General features: G+C 44.9%; 13 non-coding genes across 13 annotated transcripts; all 13 read left to right on the top strand.

Moving 5' to 3' along the window:
- The first annotated feature begins 1,106 nt into the window (after positions 1-1,106).
- LOC141214437 (U2 spliceosomal RNA) lies at positions 1,107-1,297 on the top strand. Its single transcript, XR_012283665.1, has one exon. It is a non-coding gene; the product is annotated as a U2 spliceosomal RNA (small nuclear RNA).
- Positions 1,298-2,412: 1,115 nt separating this feature from the next.
- On the top strand, positions 2,413-2,603 carry LOC141214315 (U2 spliceosomal RNA). The gene has a single exon (XR_012283581.1). It is a non-coding gene; the product is annotated as a U2 spliceosomal RNA (small nuclear RNA).
- Positions 2,604-3,718: 1,115 nt separating this feature from the next.
- LOC141214314 (U2 spliceosomal RNA) lies at positions 3,719-3,909 on the top strand. Its single transcript, XR_012283580.1, has one exon. It is a non-coding gene; the product is annotated as a U2 spliceosomal RNA (small nuclear RNA).
- Positions 3,910-5,021: 1,112 nt separating this feature from the next.
- Positions 5,022-5,212, top strand: LOC141214436 (U2 spliceosomal RNA). Its single transcript, XR_012283664.1, has one exon. It is a non-coding gene; the product is annotated as a U2 spliceosomal RNA (small nuclear RNA).
- A 6,390-nt stretch (positions 5,213-11,602) lies between these two features.
- On the top strand, positions 11,603-11,791 carry LOC141214355 (U2 spliceosomal RNA). Its single transcript, XR_012283621.1, has one exon. It is a non-coding gene; the product is annotated as a U2 spliceosomal RNA (small nuclear RNA).
- A 1,115-nt stretch (positions 11,792-12,906) lies between these two features.
- On the top strand, positions 12,907-13,097 carry LOC141214435 (U2 spliceosomal RNA). The gene has a single exon (XR_012283663.1). It is a non-coding gene; the product is annotated as a U2 spliceosomal RNA (small nuclear RNA).
- Positions 13,098-14,212: 1,115 nt separating this feature from the next.
- Positions 14,213-14,403, top strand: LOC141214434 (U2 spliceosomal RNA). The gene has a single exon (XR_012283662.1). It is a non-coding gene; the product is annotated as a U2 spliceosomal RNA (small nuclear RNA).
- Positions 14,404-15,518: 1,115 nt separating this feature from the next.
- On the top strand, positions 15,519-15,709 carry LOC141214433 (U2 spliceosomal RNA). Its single transcript, XR_012283661.1, has one exon. It is a non-coding gene; the product is annotated as a U2 spliceosomal RNA (small nuclear RNA).
- Positions 15,710-16,824: 1,115 nt separating this feature from the next.
- Positions 16,825-17,015, top strand: LOC141214432 (U2 spliceosomal RNA). The gene has a single exon (XR_012283660.1). It is a non-coding gene; the product is annotated as a U2 spliceosomal RNA (small nuclear RNA).
- A 1,115-nt stretch (positions 17,016-18,130) lies between these two features.
- Positions 18,131-18,321, top strand: LOC141214431 (U2 spliceosomal RNA). The gene has a single exon (XR_012283659.1). It is a non-coding gene; the product is annotated as a U2 spliceosomal RNA (small nuclear RNA).
- Positions 18,322-19,436: 1,115 nt separating this feature from the next.
- On the top strand, positions 19,437-19,627 carry LOC141214429 (U2 spliceosomal RNA). The gene has a single exon (XR_012283657.1). It is a non-coding gene; the product is annotated as a U2 spliceosomal RNA (small nuclear RNA).
- A 1,115-nt stretch (positions 19,628-20,742) lies between these two features.
- On the top strand, positions 20,743-20,933 carry LOC141214428 (U2 spliceosomal RNA). The gene has a single exon (XR_012283656.1). It is a non-coding gene; the product is annotated as a U2 spliceosomal RNA (small nuclear RNA).
- A 1,115-nt stretch (positions 20,934-22,048) lies between these two features.
- Positions 22,049-22,239, top strand: LOC141214301 (U2 spliceosomal RNA). Its single transcript, XR_012283567.1, has one exon. It is a non-coding gene; the product is annotated as a U2 spliceosomal RNA (small nuclear RNA).
- Positions 22,240-25,161: the final 2,922 nt, after the last annotated feature.

Raw genomic sequence — 25,161 nt, 5'->3', positions numbered from 1 at the left:
AGTTTCTAAAATCAGAAAGAATTGAATTCAATGTTTTTTGTTCATTTTGCTTGTTTGTCGGATTTTGGGATGGACTCTTTGGCTTTGCTTTTCTTCTCCTCATTGGATTTTTCATGTTCAAAGTTGCAGAAGCCAGATTACAAGCTCATTTTGGTTCAACTTCAGCAACTGTGCATTGCATTGCCATGTAATGTGATGCAATGCTATCTTTCTAGCTCTCCCTTTTTACTTCCTTTTGGATAAACAGACATATTAGGCAAGCATTTTGGAGCTTTCACCTAAATAACTACAGGTGGTGAGATAAGCTGCACAATATAATTGACCTTTCAGTATATTGTTGCACACACACCATCTATTTAGCAAATGCCCTTGTTATCAACAGCAGCCTTTTAAACTCACCTGAGCTAACAGGTATGTGAGCTGGTTACTCTGCTGCGCTTAAAATTTCTTTTTTGGTTTGCTACAATGCCTTTTCTGAAACGTTGTCTCCTTCTGCTGGAACACTGACTTCTTTCATTTAATGCCTGCAGACTATAAAAGAGAACCCAACCCAAAAAGTTTGGTTGATTAGTCTGTGGCATTCTGTTAAACTGTTGCTTATGGCGGTCTCTGTGAGCTTCTCAGCGACATTCAGCCAGCCAGGTATCCTGCCTGCAGTAGATGGAATGTGGCAATGGAACGCTGGCTGCGCGTGTCATAATAGGCTCTGAGCCTTTATATACCTGTGCACAGCAGCAGCCACCTTCAGTCTGCTGCTGGACAGCCAGCAGCAGCAGCAGCAGGAGAGGTATGTAATCAGGAGCCCTCCTGCTAAGGGTAGACAGCTGCTCGTTCCACCCCACCCCCCGCCTTAATTGGTTCTCCTCCCTTCCAACGGTGTTGAGGCGGGTGGGAACAGCAGGGGGTGAAGGTGCTGTGTTTAAAGAGGTGGAGTTATGCAGATCTAAAACGCGTGGATTGCAGCAGCAGCAAGCCGAAAAGTGCAGGCATGTAAGGGATCTAGAGGTTGACAACATGTCTTCTTAACGGGAGTCCAGGAGCTCATCTCCACAAATGGACTTTTCAGGATTCTTGGGTGGCTCCGTAGTTTGAAACCAATTCTGGTTATCGCTTCTCGGCCTTTTGGCTAAGATCAAGTGTAGTATCTGTTCTTATCAGTTTAATATCTGATACGTCCCCTATCTGGGGACCATATATTAAATGGATTTTTAGAACAGGGAGATGGAAAAAGAGCTTGCTCTGTCCACTCCACGCATTGACCTGGTATTGCAGTATCTCCAGGACCGGTGCACCCCTTCTTTAATGCAGTTTCTAAAATCAGAAAGAATTGAATTCAATGTTTTTTGTTCATTTTGCTTGTTTGTCGGATTTTGGGATGGACTCTTTGGCTTTGCTTTTCTTCTCCTCATTGGATTTTTCATGTTCAAAGTTGCAGAAGCCAGATTACAAGCTCATTTTGGTTCAACTTCAGCAACTGTGCATTGCATTGCCATGTAATGTGATGCAATGCTATCTTTCTAGCTCTCCCTTTTTACTTCCTTTTGGATAAACAGACATATTAGGCAAGCATTTTGGAGCTTTCACCTAAATAACTACAGGTGGTGAGATAAGCTGCACAATATAATTGACCTTTCAGTATATTGTTGCACACACACCATCTATTTAGCAAATGCCCTTGTTATCAACAGCAGCCTTTTAAACTCACCTGAGCTAACAGGTATGTGCGCTGGTTACTCTGCTGCGCTTAAAATTTCTTTTTTGGTTTGCTACAATGCCTTTTCTGAAACGTTGTCTCCTTCTGCTGGAACACTGACTTCTTTCATTTAATGCCTGCAGACTATAAAAGAGAACCCAACCCAAAAAGTTTGGTTGATTAGTCTGTGGCATTCTGTTAAACTGTTGCTTATGGCGGTCTCTGTGAGCTTCTCAGCGACATTCAGCCAGCCAGGTATCCTGCCTGCAGTAGATGGAATGTGGCAATGGAACGCTGGCTGCGCGTGTCATAATAGGCTCTGAGCCTTTATATACCTGTGCACAGCAGCAGCCACCTTCAGTCTGCTGCTGGACAGCCAGCAGCAGCAGCAGCAGGAGAGGTATGTAATCAGGAGCCCTCCTGCTAAGGGTAGACAGCTGCTCGTTCCACCCCACCCCCCGCCTTAATTGGTTCTCCTCCCTTCCAACGGTGTTGAGGCGGGTGGGAACAGCAGGGGGTGAAGGTGCTGTGTTTAAAGAGGTGGAGTTATGCAGATCTAAAACGCGTGGATTGCAGCAGCAGCAAGCCGAAAAGTGCAGGCATGTAAGGGATCTAGAGGTTGACAACATGTCTTCTTAACGGGAGTCCAGGAGCTCATCTCCACAAATGGACTTTTCAGGATCCTTGGGTGGCTCCGTAGTTTGAAACCAATTCTGGTTATCGCTTCTCGGCCTTTTGGCTAAGATCAAGTGTAGTATCTGTTCTTATCAGTTTAATATCTGATACGTCCCCTATCTGGGGACCATATATTAAATGGATTTTAAGAACAGGGAGATGGAAAAAGAGCTTGCTCTGTCCACTCCACGCATTGACCTGGTATTGCAGTATCTCCAGGACCGGTGCACCCCTTCTTTAATGCAGTTTCTAAAATCAGAAAGAATTGAATTCAATGTTTTTTGTTCATTTTGCTTGTTTGTCGGATTTTGGGATGGACTCTTTGGCTTTGCTTTTCTTCTCCTCATTGGATTTTTCATGTTCAAAGTTGCAGAAGCCAGATTACAAGCTCATTTTGGTTCAACTTCAGCAACTGTGCATTGCATTGCCATGTAATGTGATGCAATGCTATCTTTCTAGCTCTCCCTTTTTACTTCCTTTTGGATAAACAGACATATTAGGCAAGCATTTTGGAGCTTTCACCTAAATAACTACAGGTGGTGAGATAAGCTGCACAATATAATTGACCTTTCAGTATATTGTTGCACACACACCATCTATTTAGCAAATGCCCTTGTTATCAACAGCAGCCTTTTAAACTCACCTGAGCTAACAGGTATGTGCGCTGGTTACTCTGCTGCGCTTAAAATTTCTTTTTTGGTTTGCTACAATGCCTTTTCTGAAACGTTGTCTCCTTCTGCTGGAACACTGACTTCTTTCATTTAATGCCTGCAGACTATAAAAGAGAACCCAACCCAAAAAGTTTGGTTGATTAGTCTGTGGCATTCTGTTAAACTGTTGCTTATGGCGGTCTCTGTGAGCTTCTCAGCGACATTCAGCCAGCCAGGTATCCTGCCTGCAGTAGATGGAATGTGGCAATGGAACGCTGGCTGCGCGTGTCATAATAGGCTCTGAGCCTTTATATACCTGTGCACAGCAGCAGCCACCTTCAGTCTGCTGCTGGACAGCCAGCAGCAGCAGCAGCAGGAGAGGTATGTAATCAGGAGCCCTCCTGCTAAGGGTAGACAGCTGCTCGTTCCACCCCACCCCCCGCCTTAATTGGTTCTCCTCCCTTCCAACGGTGTTGAGGCGGGTGGGAACAGCAGGGGGTGAAGGTGCTGTGTTTAAAGAGGTGGAGTTATGCAGATCTAAAACGCGTGGATTGCAGCAGCAGCAAGCCGAAAAGTGCAGGCATGTAAGGGATCTAGAGGTTGACAACATGTCTTCTTAACGGGAGTCCAGGAGCTCATCTCCACAAATGGACTTTTCAGGATCCTTGGGTGGCTCCGTAGTTTGAAACCAATTCTGGTTATCGCTTCTCGGCCTTTTGGCTAAGATCAAGTGTAGTATCTGTTCTTATCAGTTTAATATCTGATACGTCCCCTATCTGGGGACCATATATTAAATGGATTTTAAGAACAGGGAGATGGAAAAAGAGCTTGCTCTGTCCACTCCACGCATTGACCTGGTATTGCAGTATCTCCAGGACCGGTGCACCCCTTCTTTAATGCAGTTTCTAAAATCAGAAAGAATTGAATTCAATGTTTTTTGTTCATTTTGCTTGTTTGTCGGATTTTGGGATGGACTCTTTGGCTTTGCTTTTCTTCTCCTCATTGGATTTTTCATGTTCAAAGTTGCAGAAGCCAGATTACAAGCTCATTTTGGTTCAACTTCAGCAACTGTGCATTGCATTGCCATGTAATGTGATGCAATGCTATCTTTCTAGCTCTCCCTTTTTACTTCCTTTTGGATAAACAGACATATTAGGCAAGCATTTTGGAGCTTTCACCTAAATAACTACAGGTGGTGAGATAAGCTGCACAATATAATTGACCTTTCAGTATATTGTTGCACACACACCATCTATTTAGCAAATGCCCTTGTTATCAACAGCAGCCTTTTAAACTCACCTGAGCTAACAGGTATGTGCGCTGGTTACTCTGCTGCGCTTAAAATTTCTTTTTTGGTTTGCTACAATGCCTTTTCTGAAACGTTGTCTCCTTCTGCTGGAACACTGACTTCTTTCATTTAATGCCTGCAGACTATAAAAGAGAACCCAACCCAAAAAGTTTGGTTGATTAGTCTGTGGCATTCTGTTAAACTGTTGCTTATGGCGGTCTCTGTGAGCTTCTCAGCGACATTCAGCCAGCCAGGTATCCTGCCTGCAGTAGATGGAATGTGGCAATGGAACGCTGGCTGCGCGTGTCATAATAGGCTCTGAGCCTTTATATACCTGTGCACAGCAGCAGCCACCTTCAGTCTGCTGCTGGACAGCCAGCAGCAGCAGCAGGAGAGGTATGTAATCAGGAGCCCTCCTGCTAAGGGTAGACAGCTGCTCGTTCCACCCCACCCCCCGCCTTAATTGGTTCTCCTCCCTTCCAACGGTGTTGAGGCGGGTGGGAACAGCAGGGGGTGAAGGTGCTGTGTTTAAAGAGGTGGAGTTATGCAGATCTAAAACGCGTGGATTGCAGCAGCAGCAAGCCGAAAAGTGCAGGCATGTAAGGGATCTAGAGGTTGACAACATGTCTTCTTAACGGGAGTCCAGGAGCTCATCTCCACAAATGGACTTTTCAGGATCCTTGGGTGGCTCCGTAGTTTGAAACCAATTCTGGTTATCGCTTCTCGGCCTTTTGGCTAAGATCAAGTGTAGTATCTGTTCTTATCAGTTTAATATCTGATACGTCCCCTATCTGGGGACCATATATTAAATGGATTTTTAGAACAGGGAGATGGAAAAAGAGCTTGCTCTGTCCACTCCACGCATTGACCTGGTATTGCAGTATCTCCAGGACCGGTGCACCCCTTCTTTAATGCAGTTTCTAAAATCAGAAAGAATTGAATTCAATGTTTTTTGTTCATTTTGCTTGTTTGTCGGATTTTGGGATGGACTCTTTGGCTTTGCTTTTCTTCTCCTCATTGGATTTTTCATGTTCAAAGTTGCAGAAGCCAGATTACAAGCTCATTTTGGTTCAACTTCAGCAACTGTGCATTGCATTGCCATGTAATGTGATGCAATGCTATCTTTCTAGCTCTCCCTTTTTACTTCCTTTTGGATAAACAGACATATTAGGCAAGCATTTTGGAGCTTTCACCTAAATAACTACAGGTGGTGAGATAAGCTGCACAATATAATTGACCTTTCAGTATATTGTTGCACACACACCATCTATTTAGCAAATGCCCTTGTTATCAACAGCAGCCTTTTAAACTCACCTGAGCTAACAGGTATGTGCGCTGGTTACTCTGCTGCGCTTAAAATTTCTTTTTTGGTTTGCTACAATGCCTTTTCTGAAACGTTGTCTCCTTCTGCTGGAACACTGACTTCTTTCATTTAATGCCTGCAGACTATAAAAGAGAACCCAACCCAAAAAGTTTGGTTGATTAGTCTGTGGCATTCTGTTAAACTGTTGCTTATGGCGGTCTCTGTGAGCTTCTCAGCGACATTCAGCCAGCCAGGTATCCTGCCTGCAGTAGATGGAATGTGGCAATGGAACGCTGGCTGCGCGTGTCATAATAGGCTCTGAGCCTTTATATACCTGTGCACAGCAGCAGCCACCTTCAGTCTGCTGCTGGACAGCCAGCAGCAGCAGCAGCAGGAGAGGTATGTAATCAGGAGCCCTCCTGCTAAGGGTAGACAGCTGCTCGTTCCACCCCACCCCCCGCCTTAATTGGTTCTCCTCCCTTCCAACGGTGTTGAGGCGGGTGGGAACAGCAGGGGGTGAAGGTGCTGTGTTTAAAGAGGTGGAGTTATGCAGATCTAAAACGCGTGGATTGCAGCAGCAGCAAGCCGAAAAGTGCAGGCATGTAAGGGATCTAGAGGTTGACAACATGTCTTCTTAACGGGAGTCCAGGAGCTCATCTCCACAAATGGACTTTTCAGGATCCTTGGGTGGCTCCGTAGTTTGAAACCAATTCTGGTTATCGCTTCTCGGCCTTTTGGCTAAGATCAAGTGCTTTATTGCAGGAGATTGTGGTTGAAGGGCACTCGGGTACCCCTCTCCTTGGCCTGGCAGGATCGTCCACTTTGGTGGACTTAACCTGCTTGCTGCTATTAGGGAGAGGGCTTAGTCCCAGGGTAACGAGTTGCGATCCCCCAGCTTCCAGGTGTTTTTCGTTGCAAGAACACTGGGAGCGCAGATTGCAAGCGGCTGCAATTTGCAACCTTGTTGCGTTTTTCCATGGAGGTTGACCCTAACCTCGTGCCTCTTTATGCGAGGCTAAAAAACTCTATCCGAGTTCACTTCACGGCGGGTGGCTCGGATATGAGGAAATTAGGGTATGTAGTCCAGGACGTGCTCAGGAACCTTCTTGGCGTACAAAGGAATGAAATTCTCTCCATCCAGGATTATCCCAGAAGAGGTGACTATGACATCACATTCACCGGAGAAGGTATTTTTAGAGATGTACTAGAAAAGTTAAAAAAAGTTGAAAATAGTCCTGTTTTGAAAGGGATACAAATTGTTGAGCACGTCCTGGATGAGGTAAGACTGGTTATTGTAAAAATATTTTCGCCCTTTGTTTCTGCTCCAGAAGTAATGTCATTTCTAGCAATTTATTTTAAAAGTGTTAAATGTATTGGGAAGATATTAAACGAATATAACATATGGACATCTAAGTGGAAATTCCTTGTGAAGTGTACAAGAGATCCAAATACATCAGGTGGTATACGGCTCCCCCCTGCCCGTTTCAAAATTGGGCAAACAAATGGGGATTTCTTCTTTTCTGGGATGCCAGTATATTGCAGAAATTGTGGGCGCTATGGTCATTCAAAAGAAAACTGTCATGTATCATGTAGAAATTGTGCTAGTGAAGAACATGAGACAAAAGAATGCCCTAAGGAAAAGAAATGCAGTTTTTGCCAGACTCCAGGTCACTTTTATTTTTCTTGCCCTCACAGATTTCGGGAAGATGAGCAAAATGGGAAGTCCAAGACGTCCGACCAAGGACCAAAAGATCAGACCACCCCTCAGGAGGAGGAACAACAACCTGGAGCCTCTGGAGACAATAAGGGCGTACCAAATAGTGAAGTGTCTCCAGAGTCTATGACAGGTAAAATACCAAATCCCAAAACCTGGCTGCAGGACCTGCGGGAGTCCAAAAGGAGGGCTGAGAAGGAGCAGAAGGGCACTACTGGTAAGGTCAAAAGGGACCGGCAAAAGGCCGACACAGAAGCCCATGCCCAGTCTGGGTCTCCTAGTGCTGAGGGCGCTGAGTGGATAAAGGTGGGTCCTAAGAAAAAGAAAAAGGGTGGTTCGGAGGAGGCAGCAGGAGGTGAACAGATGGACACTTCTCCTGAAGGGGACGTGGACGCTGGACCCTCAGGGGTTTCGGTCTCCGCTGCTACAGGTGGGGACCGGGATCTTGCTGCCTCTGAAGAGTCAGAGGCTCTGCCTTGTGCGCAACCTCCTCCTATAGGACGACCTTCTACAGGTCAAACAGGGGCGGCGGAACCCCTCGGAGACCCACCTGATGAGGAACTGCATGGCCAGCCAATGGAGACCCAGCGGGTTCTGCCAGCCAGCCCTCCGAGCTATGCCAGTGTAGCGTCGGGTTTATATAAATGTGGTAATCTTTCCTCCTCCACGGAGACTCTCGTGACGATACTATCAGATGAGGAGGGAGGCGCAAGCCCAGTGGTCTGATCAGGTTCATCGGACAGGTAAATCCGTTGCTCTTAGTTACCTAAGTAAAATTTCTACATTTTCTAATGATGGCTGAACTCAAAGGTATTTCCCTCAACGTGAGAGGCATAAAATCTAACACGAGAAGAACTGCTCTTTTTAATTTTTTTACGTGTTTTACTGCATCTGTATTTTTTCTGCAAGAATGTAATATCCCACATGAAATGTCATATCAAAAATATAAAGATGAGTGGAAGTGTGGGCCATCTGTCTGGTCCGGATCGAATGCTGCAGGATCAGCGGGTGTAGCCATACTTTTTAAAGGGAACGTTTTAATTGATTTTATTCAGGAAATTTTACCAGGTCGTATTTTATTAGTGAAAGCTTTTATTGATGGTATTAGATGGCAGTTTTTAAATTTTTATGGATCAACAGAGAAAAATGAAAGAGCCGAAATGCTTGATCTTTTACCATTATTTATTAATAACTCTGAACCTTTTATCTTAGCAGGGGATTTTAATTGTGTTTTAAAAGGTGAAAACCGGCGCTCCAGCTCTGTAAGCAGGAACTACGATAAAACCTCAGGTATGCTACATGATATAGTCAAAGATGCTAAATTGATAGACATATATAAAGAGTGTCATAGTGATAGCCCAGAGGACGCCGGTTTCACTTGGAGCAATGCTAATTGTAGCTCTAGGATTGATTTTATTTTTGGTTCAGATAAAACAATACCTGCCAAATGTGAAGTTTTAACTAATATATTTTCAGACCATAAACTTTTATCCTTTACCATAAAAGTAAATGACAACAAAAAATGTGGTAAGAAAAGCTGGAAAATGAACGTATCCCTTTTAACCGACCCGCAGATTTTATCAGATTTTATTGAGTTTTATAGGAAATGTAGAAAAGGGAAAAAAACAAATGAGACTATGAGTGTATGGTGGGATAGAATGAAAGTAAAAATAAAAGACTTTTTTATTAAAAAGAGTATATGTAGAGCCAAAGAAAAATATGAAGAATATAGAATTTTAAATACCCGCCTACAAACATTATTTAAGCTCAGAGACAATGGGATAGATGTACAACTTGATATTTCAAACTTAAAAGAAGAGATTTCAAAATGGCTAGAACAAAAAGGAAAAGAGATCATTTTTCGTTCTAGAGTACAACATATAGAAGAAAATGAAAAGTGTTCCAGATATTTTTTTAGGAAAAATAAAAAAGAAAAAGTGATAATTGACCATATAGATGGTGAGAATAATATAAAAAATATGCTGGGTAAAGTTGAGGGTTTTTTTTCTAATCTTTTTAATGGAAAAAATATAGATAATAAATTAATGGATGATTCGCTGCAAGGACTAACAGCTGTTTTAGATCCCGCATCCCAAGAGTTTTTATCCCAAGTTTTAACGGAACAAGAAGTGTTAAAAACTATTAAAAGTTTTAAAACTGGAAAGGTCCCTGGTCCTGATGGCATCCCAATAGAATTTTATGTATGTTTTTATGATATTTTAAAAGATGATTTGTTTTATTTGTTTACTGAGGTTTTTAATAATAAGGTTTTATTAAATTCCTGGAAGAAAGGTGAAGTCTCCCTCCTATACAAAAAAGGCGATAAATCAAAATTAGAAAACTGGAGACCAATAACACTTTTAAATTGTGACTATAAAATAATGGCTAAAATTTGTGCAAATCGTCTAAAAGAAGTCATCAGCAAAGTTATTCATTCTAATCAAGTGTGTGGGGTGCCGGGGCGCAGTATATGGGACAATCTGAATTTAGTGAAAGACTGTATTGAGGATGTGAAAGACAGAAAGGGGAAAATGGCGATTTTATCTATTGATTTTGAAAAAGCATTTGACCGTGTCTCACACTTTTATCTTTTTAAAGTTTTAGAGAAAATGGGCATACCAGAAGGGTTTTTACTATCGCTTAAAGCATTTTACAAGGATTGTACAAGTAAGATTTTAGTGAATGGTTTTAAGACACAAGAGGTATTTTTACGGTCAGGGGTGAAACAGGGATGCCCTCTGTCCCCCCTACTGTTTATCTGTGCACTGGAACCAATGTTATGTGCAATACGCCAAAATAAACAGATATGCGGTGTCCCTCTGCCTGGAAGCGGTGGTTTGGAGGCCAAGGTTGTAGGCTACATGGATGACGTGGCGGTCTTGTGTACAGATGCACCATCACTTACGGCCACTCTCCATCAAGTGCAATCCTTTTGCCTAGCTTCTGGTTTTAAAATCAATTTTAATAAGTGTAACATTTTAAGTGTTGGGGGGATGATTTTACGTGATGTACCAATTAATGTCTCCGAATCCATTTCCATTTTAGGTATATCATTCACTGAAAATAATGATGGTTATAATAGTTGGGAAACAGTTACACAGAAAGTAAATACGAAAATATGTATGTGGAACATGAGGAGACTTACAATGGAGGGTAAAGTATTGGTTTTAAAGATGGTGATTTTACCTCTTTTATTGTATCTTAGCATGGTTTTCCCCCCGCCTGTTAATGTTTTAAAAAAGATAACCAAAACCTGTTTTACCTTCTTTTGGAACTCAAAAATGGAAAAGCTGAAAAGAGAAATCGTGATGAAATCAAAAGTAAAAGGTGGTAAAGATTTTCCAGATTTTAATAGGTTTCTTTTAATCCATCTGTTCGTTTACTGTTTTAATGCCCTTTTTAAGAATCACTATTGGTCCTTTTTTATGCGTTTTAATACAGGATTTTTTATGAGAAAGTTTGGATGGTATGAAGTTAATATATCTGTGCCCCATGCTTTTAATTTGTCGACGCATTATGAGATTTTAAGGAAAATAGTGTCCGATTTTAATTTAGGGACTAAGAAAATAGAGGAATTAAGAAATAGTAAGAAACTAATTAAAGAAATACGTAAAAGTGAGGAAATATGTAATGTTGACAGATATGATGATGACAAATCTATGTCTATCTGGAAAATGATTAACGTTTTTTATCTTTTTAATGAACAGAGAGATCTGGCTTGGAGTTGCATGCACCGCTGTCTTCCTTGCCGGGCATTCCAATACAGAAGAGGATTTGTGAGGTCTGCCATCTGCCCAAGAGCCGGATGCCAAGACGAGGAAACGGTGGAACATCTATTATGGACATGTAATTTTGCAAAGGATTTCTGGAGAAGACTGCTCCCCCTACTGGAAAGGGTGGCAGACCTCAAGGACTTTACATATAAAACTGTGCTATACGGATTTATGGAATGCCCCACAATGGACCAGTACACAATGGCTTGGAAGACAGTGAACTGCGCCAAGTCATCTCTCTGGAAAGCGCGCAACATTGCTATTTTTAAACAAGATGTTTTATCAGTGAATGATGTTTTAAGTTTATGTTTATGTGAAATGTATACTTATTATTTAATTGACAAAAAGAAGAATATACATATTTCCAAAAAATGGCTTGTTCACCAATGGAACCTAATTATTTAAAATCTTTGTATTTTTTTGTTTTGTAAATTTCATTTGTCTTTTAACGTTTGGTATTTGTGTAATTATGCTTGTAATTTGTTAAAATTTTAATAAACGGTTTTATCCCTCTGCAGGGGATAGCCAAATAAAAAAAAAAATCTGTTCTTATCAGTTTAATATCTGATACGTCCCCTATCTGGGGACCATATATTAAATGGATTTTTAGAACAGGGAGATGGAAAAAGAGCTTGCTCTGTCCACTCCACGCATTGACCTGGTATTGCAGTATCTCCAGGACCGGTGCACCCCTTCTTTAATGCAGTTTCTAAAATCAGAAAGTATTGAATTCAATGTTTTTTGTTCATTTTGCTTGTTTGTCGGATTTTGGGATGGACTCTTTGGCTTTGCTTTTCTTCTCCTCATTGGATTTTTCATGTTCAAAGTTGCAGAAGCCAGATTACAAGCTCATTTTGGTTCAACTTCAGCAACTGTGCATTGCATTGCCATGTAATGTGATGCAATGCTATCTTTCTAGCTCTCCCTTTTTACTTCCTTTTGGATAAACAGACATATTAGGCAAGCATTTTGGAGCTTTCACCTAAATAACTACAGGTGGTGAGATAAGCTGCACAATATAATTGACCTTTCAGTATATTGTTGCACACACACCATCTATTTAGCAAATGCCCTTGTTATCAACAGCAGCCTTTTAAACTCACCTGAGCTAACAGGTATGTGCGCTGGTTACTCTGCTGCGCTTAAAATTTCTTTTTTGGTTTGCTACAATGCCTTTTCTGAAACGTTGTCTCCTTCTGCTGGAACACTGACTTCTTTCATTTAATGCCTGCAGACTATAAAAGAGAACCCAACCCAAAAAGTTTGGTTGATTAGTCTGTGGCATTCTGTTAAACTGTTGCTTATGGCGGTCTCTGTGAGCTTCTCAGCGACATTCAGCCAGCCAGGTATCCTGCCTGCAGTAGATGGAATGTGGCAATGGAACGCTGGCTGCGCGTGTCATAATAGGCTCTGAGCCTTTATATACCTGTGCACAGCAGCAGCCACCTTCAGTCTGCTGCTGGACAGCCAGCAGCAGCAGCAGCAGGAGAGGTATGTAATCAGGAGCCCTCCTGCTAAGGGTAGACAGCTGCTCGTTCCACCCCACCCCCCGCCTTAATTGGTTCTCCTCCCTTCCCACGGTGTTGAGGCGGGTGGGAACAGCAGGGGGTGAAGGTGCTGTGTTTAAAGAGGTGGAGTTATGCAGATCTAAAACGCGTGGATTGCAGCAGCAGCAAGCCGAAAAGTGCAGGCATGTAAGGGATCTAGAGGTTGACAACATGTCTTCTTAACGGGAGTCCAGGAGCTCATCTCCACAAATGGACTTTTCAGGATCCTTGGGTGGCTCCGTAGTTTGAAACCAATTCTGGTTATCGCTTCTCGGCCTTTTGGCTAAGATCAAGTGTAGTATCTGTTCTTATCAGTTTAATATCTGATACGTCCCCTATCTGGGGACCATATATTAAATGGATTTTTAGAACAGGGAGATGGAAAAAGAGCTTGCTCTGTCCACTCCACGCATTGACCTGGTATTGCAGTATCTCCAGGACCGGTGCACCCCTTCTTTAATGCAGTTTCTAAAATCAGAAAGAATTGAATTCAATGTTTTTTGTTCATTGTGCTTGTTTGTCGGATTTTGGGATGGACTCTTTGGCTTTGCTTTTCTTCTCCTCATTGGATTTTTCATGTTCAAAGTTGCAGAAGCCAGATTACAAGCTCATTTTGGTTCAACTTCAGCAACTGTGCATTGCATTGCCATGTAATGTGATGCAATGCTATCTTTCTAGCTCTCCCTTTTTACTTCCTTTTGGATAAACAGACATATTAGGCAAGCATTTTGGAGCTTTCACCTAAATAACTACAGGTGGTGAGATAAGCTGCACAATATAATTGACCTTTCAGTATATTGTTGCACACACACCATCTATTTAGCAAATGCCCTTGTTATCAACAGCAGCCTTTTAAACTCACCTGAGCTAACAGGTATGTGCGCTGGTTACTCTGCTGCGCTTAAAATTTCTTTTTTGGTTTGCTACAATGCCTTTTCTGAAACGTTGTCTCCTTCTGCTGGAACACTGACTTCTTTCATTTAATGCCTGCAGACTATAAAAGAGAACCCAACCCAAAAAGTTTGGTTGATTAGTCTGTGGCATTCTGTTAAACTGTTGCTTATGGCGGTCTCTGTGAGCTTCTCAGCGACATTCAGCCAGCCAGGTATCCTGCCTGCAGTAGATGGAATGTGGCAATGGAACGCTGGCTGCGCGTGTCATAATAGGCTCTGAGCCTTTATATACCTGTGCACAGCAGCAGCCACCTTCAGTCTGCTGCTGGACAGCCAGCAGCAGCAGCAGCAGGAGAGGTATGTAATCAGGAGCCCTCCTGCTAAGGGTAGACAGCTGCTCGTTCCACCCCACCCCCCGCCTTAATTGGTTCTCCTCCCTTCCAACGGTGTTGAGGCGGGTGGGAACAGCAGGGGGTGAAGGTGCTGTGTTTAAAGAGGTGGAGTTATGCAGATCTAAAACGCGTGGATTGCAGCAGCAGCAAGCCGAAAAGTGCAGGCATGTAAGGGATCTAGAGGTTGACAACATGTCTTCTTAACGGGAGTCCAGGAGCTCATCTCCACAAATGGACTTTTCAGGATCCTTGGGTGGCTCCGTAGTTTGAAACCAATTCTGGTTATCGCTTCTCGGCCTTTTGGCTAAGATCAAGTGTAGTATCTGTTCTTATCAGTTTAATATCTGATACGTCCCCTATCTGGGGACCATATATTAAATGGATTTTTAGAACAGGGAGATGGAAAAAGAGCTTGCTCTGTCCACTCCACGCATTGACCTGGTATTGCAGTATCTCCAGGACCGGTGCACCCCTTCTTTAATGCAGTTTCTAAAATCAGAAAGAATTGAATTCAATGTTTTTTGTTCATTTTGCTTGTTTGTCGGATTTTGGGATGGACTCTTTGGCTTTGCTTTTCTTCTCCTCATTGGATTTTTCATGTTCAAAGTTGCAGAAGCCAGATTACAAGCTCATTTTGGTTCAACTTCAGCAACTGTGCATTGCATTGCCATGTAATGTGATGCAATGCTATCTTTCTAGCTCTCCCTTTTTACTTCCTTTTGGATAAACAGACATATTAGGCAAGCATTTTGGAGCTTTCACCTAAATAACTACAGGTGGTGAGATAAGCTGCACAATATAATTGACCTTTCAGTATATTGTTGCACACACACCATCTATTTAGCAAATGCCCTTGTTATCAACAGCAGCCTTTTAAACTCACCTGAGCTAACAGGTATGTGCGCTGGTTACTCTGCTGCGCTTAAAATTTCTTTTTTGGTTTGCTACAATGCCTTTTCTGAAACGTTGTCTCCTTCTGCTGGAACACTGACTTCTTTCATTTAATGCCTGCAGACTATAAAAGAGAACCCAACCCAAAAAGTTTGGTTGATTAGTCTGTGGCATTCTGTTAAACTGTTGCTTATGGCGGTCTCTGTGAGCTTCTCAGCGACATTCAGCCAGCCAGGTATCCTGCCTGCAGTAGATGGAATGTGGCAATGGAACGCTGGCTGCGCGTGTCATAATAGGCTCTGAGCCTTTATATACCTGTGCACAGCAGCAGCCACCTTCAGTCTGCTGCTGGACAGCCAGCAGCAGCAGCAGCAGGAGAGGTATGTAATCAGGAGCCCTCCTGCTAAGGGTAGACAGCTGCTCGTTCCACCCCACCCCCCGCCTTAATTGGTTCTCCTCCCTTCCAACGGTGTTGAGGCGGGTGGGAACAGCAGGGGGTGAAGGTGCTGTGTTTAAAGAGGTGGAGTTATGCAGATCTAAAACGCGTGGATTGCAGCAGCAGCAAGCCGAAAAGTGCAGGCATGTAAGGGATCTAGAGGTTGACAACATGTCTTCTTAACGGGAGTCCAGGAGCTCATCTCCACAAATGGACTTTTCAGGATCCTTGGGTGGCTCCGTAGTTTGAAACCAATTCTGGTTATCGCTTCTCGGCCTTTTGGCTAAGATCAAGTGTAGTATCTGTTCTTATCAGTTTAATATCTGATACGTCCCCTATCTGGGGACCATATATTAAATGGATTTTTAGAACAGGGAGATGGAAAAAGAGCTTGCTCTGTCCACTCCACGCATTGACCTGGTATTGCAGTATCTCCAGGACCGGTGCACCCCTTCTTTAATGCAGTTTCTAAAATCAGAAAGAATTGAATTCAATGTTTTTTGTTCATTTTGCTTGTTTGTCGGATTTTGGGATGGACTCTTTGGCTTTGCTTTTCTTCTCCTCATTGGATTTTTCATGTTCAAAGTTGCAGAAGCCAGATTACAAGCTCATTTTGGTTCAACTTCAGCAACTGTGCATTGCATTGCCATGTAATGTGATGCAATGCTATCTTTCTAGCTCTCCCTTTTTACTTCCTTTTGGATAAACAGACATATTAGGCAAGCATTTTGGAGCTTTCACCTAAATAACTACAGGTGGTGAGATAAGCTGCACAATATAATTGACCTTTCAGTATATTGTTGCACACACACCATCTATTTAGCAAATGCCCTTGTTATCAACAGCAGCCTTTTAAACTCACCTGAGCTAACAGGTATGTGCGCTGGTTACTCTGCTGCGCTTAAAATTTCTTTTTTGGTTTGCTACAATGCCTTTTCTGAAACGTTGTCTCCTTCTGCTGGAACACTGACTTCTTTCATTTAATGCCTGCAGACTATAAAAGAGAACCCAACCCAAAAAGTTTGGTTGATTAGTCTGTGGCATTCTGTTAAACTGTTGCTTATGGCGGTCTCTGTGAGCTTCTCAGCGACATTCAGCCAGCCAGGTATCCTGCCTGCAGTAGATGGAATGTGGCAATGGAACGCTGGCTGCGCGTGTCATAATAGGCTCTGAGCCTTTATATACCTGTGCACAGCAGCAGCCACCTTCAGTCTGCTGCTGGACAGCCAGCAGCAGCAGCAGCAGGAGAGGTATGTAATCAGGAGCCCTCCTGCTAAGGGTAGACAGCTGCTCGTTCCACCCCACCCCCCGCCTTAATTGGTTCTCCTCCCTTCCAACGGTGTTGAGGCGGGTGGGAACAGCAGGGGGTGAAGGTGCTGTGTTTAAAGAGGTGGAGTTATGCAGATCTAAAACGCGTGGATTGCAGCAGCAGCAAGCCGAAAAGTGCAGGCATGTAAGGGATCTAGAGGTTGACAACATGTCTTCTTAACGGGAGTCCAGGAGCTCATCTCCACAAATGGACTTTTCAGGATCCTTGGGTGGCTCCGTAGTTTGAAACCAATTCTGGTTATCGCTTCTCGGCCTTTTGGCTAAGATCAAGTGTAGTATCTGTTCTTATCAGTTTAATATCTGATACGTCCCCTATCTGGGGACCATATATTAAATGGATTTTTAGAACAGGGAGATGGAAAAAGAGCTTGCTCTGTCCACTCCACGCATTGACCTGGTATTGCAGTATCTCCAGGACCGGTGCACCCCTTCTTTAATGCAGTTTCTAAAATCAGAAAGAATTGAATTCAATGTTTTTTGTTCATTTTGCTTGTTTGTCGGATTTTGGGATGGACTCTTTGGCTTTGCTTTTCTTCTCCTCATTGGATTTTTCATGTTCAAAGTTGCAGAAGCCAGATTACAAGCTCATTTTGGTTCAACTTCAGCAACTGTGCATTGCATTGCCATGTAATGTGACGCAATGCTATCTTTCTAGCTCTCCCTTTTTACTTCCTTTTGGATAAACAGACATATTAGGCAAGCATTTTGGAGCTTTCACCTAAATAACTACAGGTGGTGAGATAAGCTGCACAATATAATTGACCTTTCAGTATATTGTTGCACACACACCATCTATTTAGCAAATGCCCTTGTTATCAACAGCAGCCTTTTAAACTCACCTGAGCTAACAGGTATGTGCGCTGGTTACTCTGCTGCGCTTAAAATTTCTTTTTTGGTTTGCTACAATGCCTTTTCTGAAACGTTGTCTCCTTCTGCTGGAACACTGACTTCTTTCATTTAATGCCTGCAGACTATAAAAGAGATCCCAACCCAAAAAGTTTGGTTGATTAGTCTGTGGCATTCTGTTAAACTGTTGCTTATGGCGGTCTCTGTGAGCTTCTCAGCGACATTCAGCCAGCCAGGTATCCTGCCTGCAGTAGATGGAATGTGGCAATGGAACGCTGGCTGCGCGTGTCATAATAGGCTCTGAGCCTTTATATACCTGTGCACAGCAGCAGCCACCTTCAGTCTGCTGCTGGACAGCCAGCAGCAGCAGCAGCAGGAGAGGTATGTAATCAGGAGCCCTCCTGCTAAGGGTAGACAGCTGCTCGTTCCACCCCACCCCCCGCCTTAATTGGTTCTCCTCCCTTCCAACGGTGTTGAGGCGGGTGGGAACAGCAGGGGGTGAAGGTGCTGTGTTTAAAGAGGTGGAGTTATGCAGATCTAAAACGCGTGGATTGCAGCAGCAGCAAGCCGAAAAGTGCAGGCATGTAAGGGATCTAGAGGTTGACAACATGTCTTCTTAACGGGAGTCCAGGAGCTCATCTCCACAAATGGACTTTTCAGGATCCTTGGGTGGCTCCGTAGTTTGAAACCAATTCTGGTTATCGCTTCTCGGCCTTTTGGCTAAGATCAAGTGTAGTATCTGTTCTTATCAGTTTAATATCTGATACGTCCCCTATCTGGGGACCATATATTAAATGGATTTTTAGAACAGGGAGATGGAAAAAGAGCTTGCTCTGTCCACTCCACGCATTGACCTGGTATTGCAGTATCTCCAGGACCGGTGCACCCCTTCTTTAATGCAGTTTCTAAAATCAGAAAGAATTGAATTCAATGTTTTTTGTTCATTTTGCTTGTTTGTCGGATTTTGGGATGGACTCTTTGGCTTTGCTTTTCTTCTCCTCATTGGATTTTTCATGTTCAAAGTTGCAGAAGCCAGATTACAAGCTCATTTTGGTTCAACTTCAGCAACTGTGCATTGCATTGCCATGTAATGTGATGCAATGCTATCTTTCTAGCTCTCCCTTTTTACTTCCTTTTGGATAAACAGACATATTAGGCAAGCATTTTGGAGCTTTCACCTAAATAACTACAGGTGGTGAGATAAGCTGCACAATATAATTGACCTTTCAGTATATTGTTGCACACACACCATCTATTTAGCAAATGCCCTTGTTATCAACAGCAGCCTTTTAAACTCACCTGAGCTAACAGGTATGTGCGCTGGTTACTCTGCTGCGCTTAAAATTTCTTTTTTGGTTTGCTACAATGCCTTTTCTGAAACGTTGTCTCCTTCTGCTGGAACACTGACTTCTTTCATTTAATGCCTGCAGACTATAAAAGAGAACCCAACCCAAAAAGTTTGGTTGATTAGTCTGTGGCATTCTGTTAAACTGTTGCTTATGGCGGTCTCTGTGAGCTTCTCAGCGACATTCAGCCAGCCAGGTATCCTGCCTGCAGTAGATGGAATGTGGCAATGGAACGCTGGCTGCGCATGTCATAATAGGCTCTGAGCCTTTATATACCTGTGCACAGCAGCAGCCACCTTCAGTCTGCTGCTGGACAGCCAGCAGCAGCAGCAGCAGGAGAGGTATGTAATCAGGAGCCCTCCTGCTAAGGGTAGACAGCTGCTCGTTCCACCCCACCCCCCGCCTTAATTGGTTCTCCTCCCTTCCAACGGTGTTGAGGCGGGTGGGAACAGCAGGGGGTGAAGGTGCTGTGTTTAAAGAGGTGGAGTTATGCAGATCTAAAACGCGTGGATTGCAGCAGCAGCAAGCCGAAAAGTGCAGGCATGTAAGGGATCTAGAGGTTGACAACATGTCTTCTTAACGGGAGTCCAGGAGCTCATCTCCACAAATGGACTTTTCAGGATCCTTGGGTGGCTCCGTAGTTTGAAACCAATTCTGGTTATCGCTTCTCGGCCTTTTGGCTAAGATCAAGTGTAGTATCTGTTCTTATCAGTTTAATATCTGATACGTCCCCTATCTGGGGACCATATATTAAATGGATTTTTAGAACAGGGAGATGGAAAAAGAGCTTGCTCTGTCCACTCCACGCATTGACCTGGTATTGCAGTATCTCCAGGACCGGTGCACCCCTTCTTTAATGCAGTTTCTAAAATCAGAAAGAATTGAATTCAATGTTTTTTGTTCATTTTGCTTGTTTGTCGGATTTTGGGATGGACTCTTTGGCTTTGCTTTTCTTCTCCTCATTGGATTTTTCATGTTCAAAGTTGCAGAAGCCAGATTACAAGCTCATTTTGGTTCAACTTCAGCAACTGTGCATTGCATTGCCATGTAATGTGATGCAATGCTATCTTTCTAGCTCTCCCTTTTTACTTCCTTTTGGATAAACAGACATATTAGGCAAGCATTTTGGAGCTTTCACCTAAATAACTACAGGTGGTGAGATAAGCTGCACAATATAATTGACCTTTCAGTATATTGTTGCACACACACCATCTATTTAGCAAATGCCCTTGTTATCAACAGCAGCCTTTTAAACTCACCTGAGCTAACAGGTATGTGCGCTGGTTACTCTGCTGCGCTTAAAATTTCTTTTTTGGTTTGCTACAATGCCTTTTCTGAAACGTTGTCTCCTTCTGCTGGAACACTGACTTCTTTCATTTAATGCCTGCAGACTATAAAAGAGAACCCAACCCAAAAAGTTTGGTTGATTAGTCTGTGGCATTCTGTTAAACTGTTGCTTATGGCGGTCTCTGTGAGCTTCTCAGCGACATTCAGCCAGCCAGGTATCCTGCCTGCAGTAGATGGAATGTGGCAATGAAACGCTGGCTGCGCGTGTCATAATAGGCTCTGAGCCTTTATATACCTGTGCACAGCAGCAGCCACCTTCAGTCTGCTGCTGGACAGCCAGCAGCAGCAGCAGCAGGAGAGGTATGTAATCAGGAGCCCTCCTGCTAAGGGTAGACAGCTGCTCGTTCCACCCCACCCCCCGCCTTAATTGGTTCTCCTCCCTTCCAACGGTGTTGAGGCGGGTGGGAACAGCAGGGGGTGAAGGTGCTGTGTTTAAAGAGGTGGAGTTATGCAGATCTAAAACGCGTGGATTGCAGCAGCAGCAAGCCGAAAAGTGCAGGCATGTAAGGGATCTAGAGGTTGACAACATGTCTTCTTAACGGGAGTCCAGGAGCTCATCTCCACAAATGGACTTTTCAGGATCCTTGGGTGGCTCCGTAGTTTGAAACCAATTCTGGTTATCGCTTCTCGGCCTTTTGGCTAAGATCAAGTGTAGTATCTGTTCTTATCAGTTTAATATCTGATACGTCCCCTATCTGGGGACCATATATTAAATGGATTTTTAGAACAGGGAGATGGAAAAAGAGCTTGCTCTGTCCACTCCACGCATTGACCTGGTATTGCAGTATCTCCAGGACCGGTGCACCCCTTCTTTAATGCAGTTTCTAAAATCAGAAAGAATTGAATTCAATGTTTTTTGTTCATTTTGCTTGTTTGTCGGATTTTGGGATGGACTCTTTGGCTTTGCTTTTCTTCTCCTCATTGGATTTTTCATGTTAAAAGTTGCAGAAGCCAGATTACAAGCTCATTTTGGTTCAACTTCAGCAACTGTGCATTGCATTGCCATGTAATGTGATGCAATGCTATCTTTCTAGCTCTCCCTTTTTACTTCCTTTTGGATAAACAGACATATTAGGCAAGCATTTTGGAGCTTTCACCTAAATAACTACAGGTGGTGAGATAAGCTGCACAATATAATTGACCTTTCAGTATATTGTTGCACACACACCATCTATTTAGCAAATGCCCTTGTTATCAACAGCAGCCTTTTAAACTCACCTGAGCTAACAGGTATGTGCGCTGGTTACTCTGCTGCGCTTAAAATTTCTTTTTTGGTTTGCTACAATGCCTTTTCTGAAACGTTGTCTCCTTCTGCTGGAACACTGACTTCTTTCATTTAATGCCTGCAGACTATAAAAGAGAACCCAACCCAAAAAGTTTGGTTGATTAGTCTGTGGCATTCTGTTAAACTGTTGCTTATGGCGGTCTCTGTGAGCTTCTCAGCGACATTCAGCCAGCCAGGTATCCTGCCTGCAGTAGATGGAATGTGGCAATGGAACGCTGGCTGCGCGTGTCATAATAGGCTCTGAGCCTTTATATACCTGTGCACAGCAGCAGCCACCTTCAGTCTGCTGCTGGACAGCCAGCAGCAGCAGCAGCAGGAGAGGTATGTAATCAGGAGCCCTCCTGCTAAGGGTAGACAGCTGCTCGTTCCACCCCACCCCCCGCCTTAATTGGTTCTCCTCCCTTCCAACGGTGTTGAGGCGGGTGGGAACAGCAGGGGGTGAAGGTGCTGTGTTTAAAGAGGTGGAGTTATGCAGATCTAAAACGCGTGGATTGCAGCAGCAGCAAGCCGAAAAGTGCAGGCATGTAAGGGATCTAGAGGTTGACAACATGTCTTCTTAACGGGAGTCCAGGAGCTCATCTCCACAAATGGACTTTTCAGGATCCTTGGGTGGCTCCGTAGTTTGAAACCAATTCTGGTTATCGCTTCTCGGCCTTTTGGCTAAGATCAAGTGTAGTATCTGTTCTTATCAGTTTAATATCTGATACGTCCCCTATCTGGGGACCATATATTAAATGGATTTTTAGAACAGGGAGATGGAAAAAGAGCTTGCTCTGTCCACTCCACGCATTGACCTGGTATTGCAGTATCTCCAGGACCGGTGCAGCCCTTCTTTAATGCAGTTTCTAAAATCAGAAAGAATTGAATTCAATGTTTTTTGTTCATTTTGCTTGTTTGTCGGATTTTGGGATGGACTCTTTGGCTTTGCTTTTCTTCTCCTCATTGGATTTTTCATGTTCAAAGTTGCAGAAGCCAGATTACAAGCTCATTTTGGTTCAACTTCAGCAACTGTGCATTGCATTGCCATGTAATGTGATGCAATGCTATCTTTCTAGCTCTCCCTTTTTACTTCCTTTTGGATAAACAGACATATTAGGCAAGCATTTTGGAGCTTTCACCTAAATAACTACAGGTGGTGAGATAAGCTGCACAATATAATTGACCTTTCAGTATATTGTTGTGACGCGCCCCTGGGCCTGTGTCGCGCTGCGTTGCGCACGCGGGAGCTTACCCGGAGCCGGATCTCTTGAGGGTTGTAGTCTCGTGGCGGCGACCCGGTCCGTGCCCAGGGAGTCAAACTGAGCGGCGATGTACTAGCAGTAGATGGTTGATGACTACGCCACCCGTTGAATGCAGCTATGGAGCTGCCGCTGCAGGGCAGACCGCTGAGGCCGGTGGAAGGATGGTGCAGCGTGGATGGTATAACCCCCAACGGGAGGGGTATGGCCTCAGGGCAGCCGACGTGGATGATGGGGGTAGCAGGAACCACTCAGAGACGGTGCGGTGTAGTTCAGGGTCTTTACTGGTGACAAAGATAGACCCTCCCGGAGTACTTGCTAGTGATAGGGGCCTGGTCAGTCCTTGAGCAGATGGGATCTCCCCTGGCCAGGCGGAGTTGTAGGCCTTCCCAACTAACTGTACTCTTCTGGCTACCTTGCTAGAGGCGGGAATAAGTAGCCCACGTCCCTGAGTGTACCGTGTGGTGCTCACCCGTATGGCCGGTGACTCGGGGCCTTCTAATGGCTTCCGCTCCACGATGGCGGTGCTGGTCCCACGCGTGTGACCGTGCCTTCGGGCTTCTGGGCCAGAGGACCTGAAATCCTCTGCCGGACGGTTTCTGCTGCTGGGTAGGAGTTAGTCCCCACAGCCTCGGACTCCGGGTCCGGTTAGAAATCTTCTCAGTCAGGGCGAGCTCTGTAGCTGCCAGCCCCTGACTCGTTGTAACACTGCTCCCCACAGAGCTCCTGATGTTTCTTGCTATGCTGCTTCTCTTCTCTACTCTTGTTCTGTCTTCTTTCTCACTCCTTGACTCCAGGCTCAGGCCCCAGGACAGGGCCTGCCTGTGGAGCAGAGCCCATAGAGCAGCTCTGCTCCCTGTCTTCTCCTCACAGAACTCCCTACCCTGCCTCAGCCCCAGGTTTATCTAGGGGAAGTCCTTCCCCTCCCAAGACTGGGCAGGAGGTGTGGCATGCACAGGATCCCTGACCAAAGGACCTCCCACCTGCTCTCAGACGTAATATCTCTATCACTGTGGCAACCAGACCCCTGGGGTGTCACATTCCCCCCTAGTGAAATTTAGTACTCCGGGACTAAACATATTTTTGTAACATAACAAAGTATAAACAATAACATTACAATAAGGAAACGCATAAAGCTGGTCACGGCGTGTCCATAACCGGGTGCAGTCTTTGAAGAAAGCAAGGTGTCCATTTCACCAAAACAGGGAGACGTAACCAGGTAGGGGTCTGTCCTACCCCGAGTCCTCAACAGTCTTTTAGTCCATCCTGGGTTACGCTCCACTAACTGTACAAAGGATTCCCGGTAAATCCACCAAGGACTCCTATAAATAACTGGAAACACATAATATTTACAAGATATGGCCGCTCTCAGTCCTCGGCCAGTGGGGATAAGGATTGGCTGCTCACAGTCCTCAGCCTGTGGGGAGATGGGATGGCTGCTCACAGTCCTCAGCCTGGTTAAGGATAGGGGACACACGGGAACAGTTCACACTTGTCCCAACGGGGACCATATTTTAATTAGCAACACAAGTACCCCTACGGGTAACTATGTACAGTTCCACTTTACCGTACTTCAGTAACGGCATCCTCCTGCTCCTTCTTGTGTGTAGGCTTCAGACCCGTCCGGGTCCTCTTGGCTTTCCTCGTATTGGTAATACTGCAGCTCCTCCTCGGTTAGCCGGTGAACGTGGAGGGCGTACAGTCCTTTTGCACCTGGGGAGTTCAGGCCTTGCGACCAGGCGTGGAGAGGGTCGCCGCTGATGACGCCCGGGGTCAGAGGGTGCAACTTTGGGCCTGGGCGCGGGCTGGTGGTGGTAGTGCCCAGGGCTGGAGGGCTTGGCCGCAGGGCTTGTTGCGGGGGCTGGAGCAGGTCGGTGTCTGCAGCGCCCGGAATCGGCGGCTCCACCAGGGGGCCCGGGAGCAGGCTGACGCTGGCAGCGTCCGGGACAGGGAGACTCCTCTTACCTGCTCCCGCGACCGCTCCTGCGTCACGCGTCTTCTCCCGGCGCTGGTCGGGGCCGGCGACGACTGGGGCACTGCCGATGCTGGGCAGCTTAGTCTGCTGCCGGTCCGCCATCTTGCTGTCCGTTCCTGGTGTCCTCCTCCCCCCTAGTGGACCGTGGCCTACCTTCCGGAGATCCTCTTCCGTAGGCCGCGGCTCCGCAGTCAATCGTCGGGGTAGAGGACCTGGCGTCGCGCTCCGATGACGTCAGCGTCGCTCTTCCTCCCTTCCAGGACCTTGCGCAACGTCCGGACGTGAGGCGGGGCTTCAGTTCTCGCGTGCTTTCGAAGTCCACGCCCCTCTTCTTCTTCTTCCCGCGCGGCGTCTCCAAGATGGCGCCGGATGGCGGGAAAACTCCTCGGATGGCGGGAAGAAGGCAGAAGATGGCGCCGGATGGCGGGAAAACTCCTCGGATGGCGGGAAGAAGGCAGAAGATGGCGCCGGATGGCGGGAAAACTCCACGGATGGCGGGAATCTTCACAGATGGCGGGAATCTTCACCACTGGTAAGTTT

This window comes from Phyllobates terribilis, unplaced genomic scaffold (assembly GCF_046119375.1).
Source record: "Phyllobates terribilis strain yellow unplaced genomic scaffold, ASM4611937v1 Scaffold_217__1_contigs__length_3308461, whole genome shotgun sequence".
NCBI classification, from domain to species: domain Eukaryota; kingdom Metazoa; phylum Chordata; class Amphibia; order Anura; family Dendrobatidae; genus Phyllobates; species Phyllobates terribilis.
Note: the sequence above shows the minus strand (reverse complement) of the source record. Positions and strands in the feature narration are given on the sequence as shown.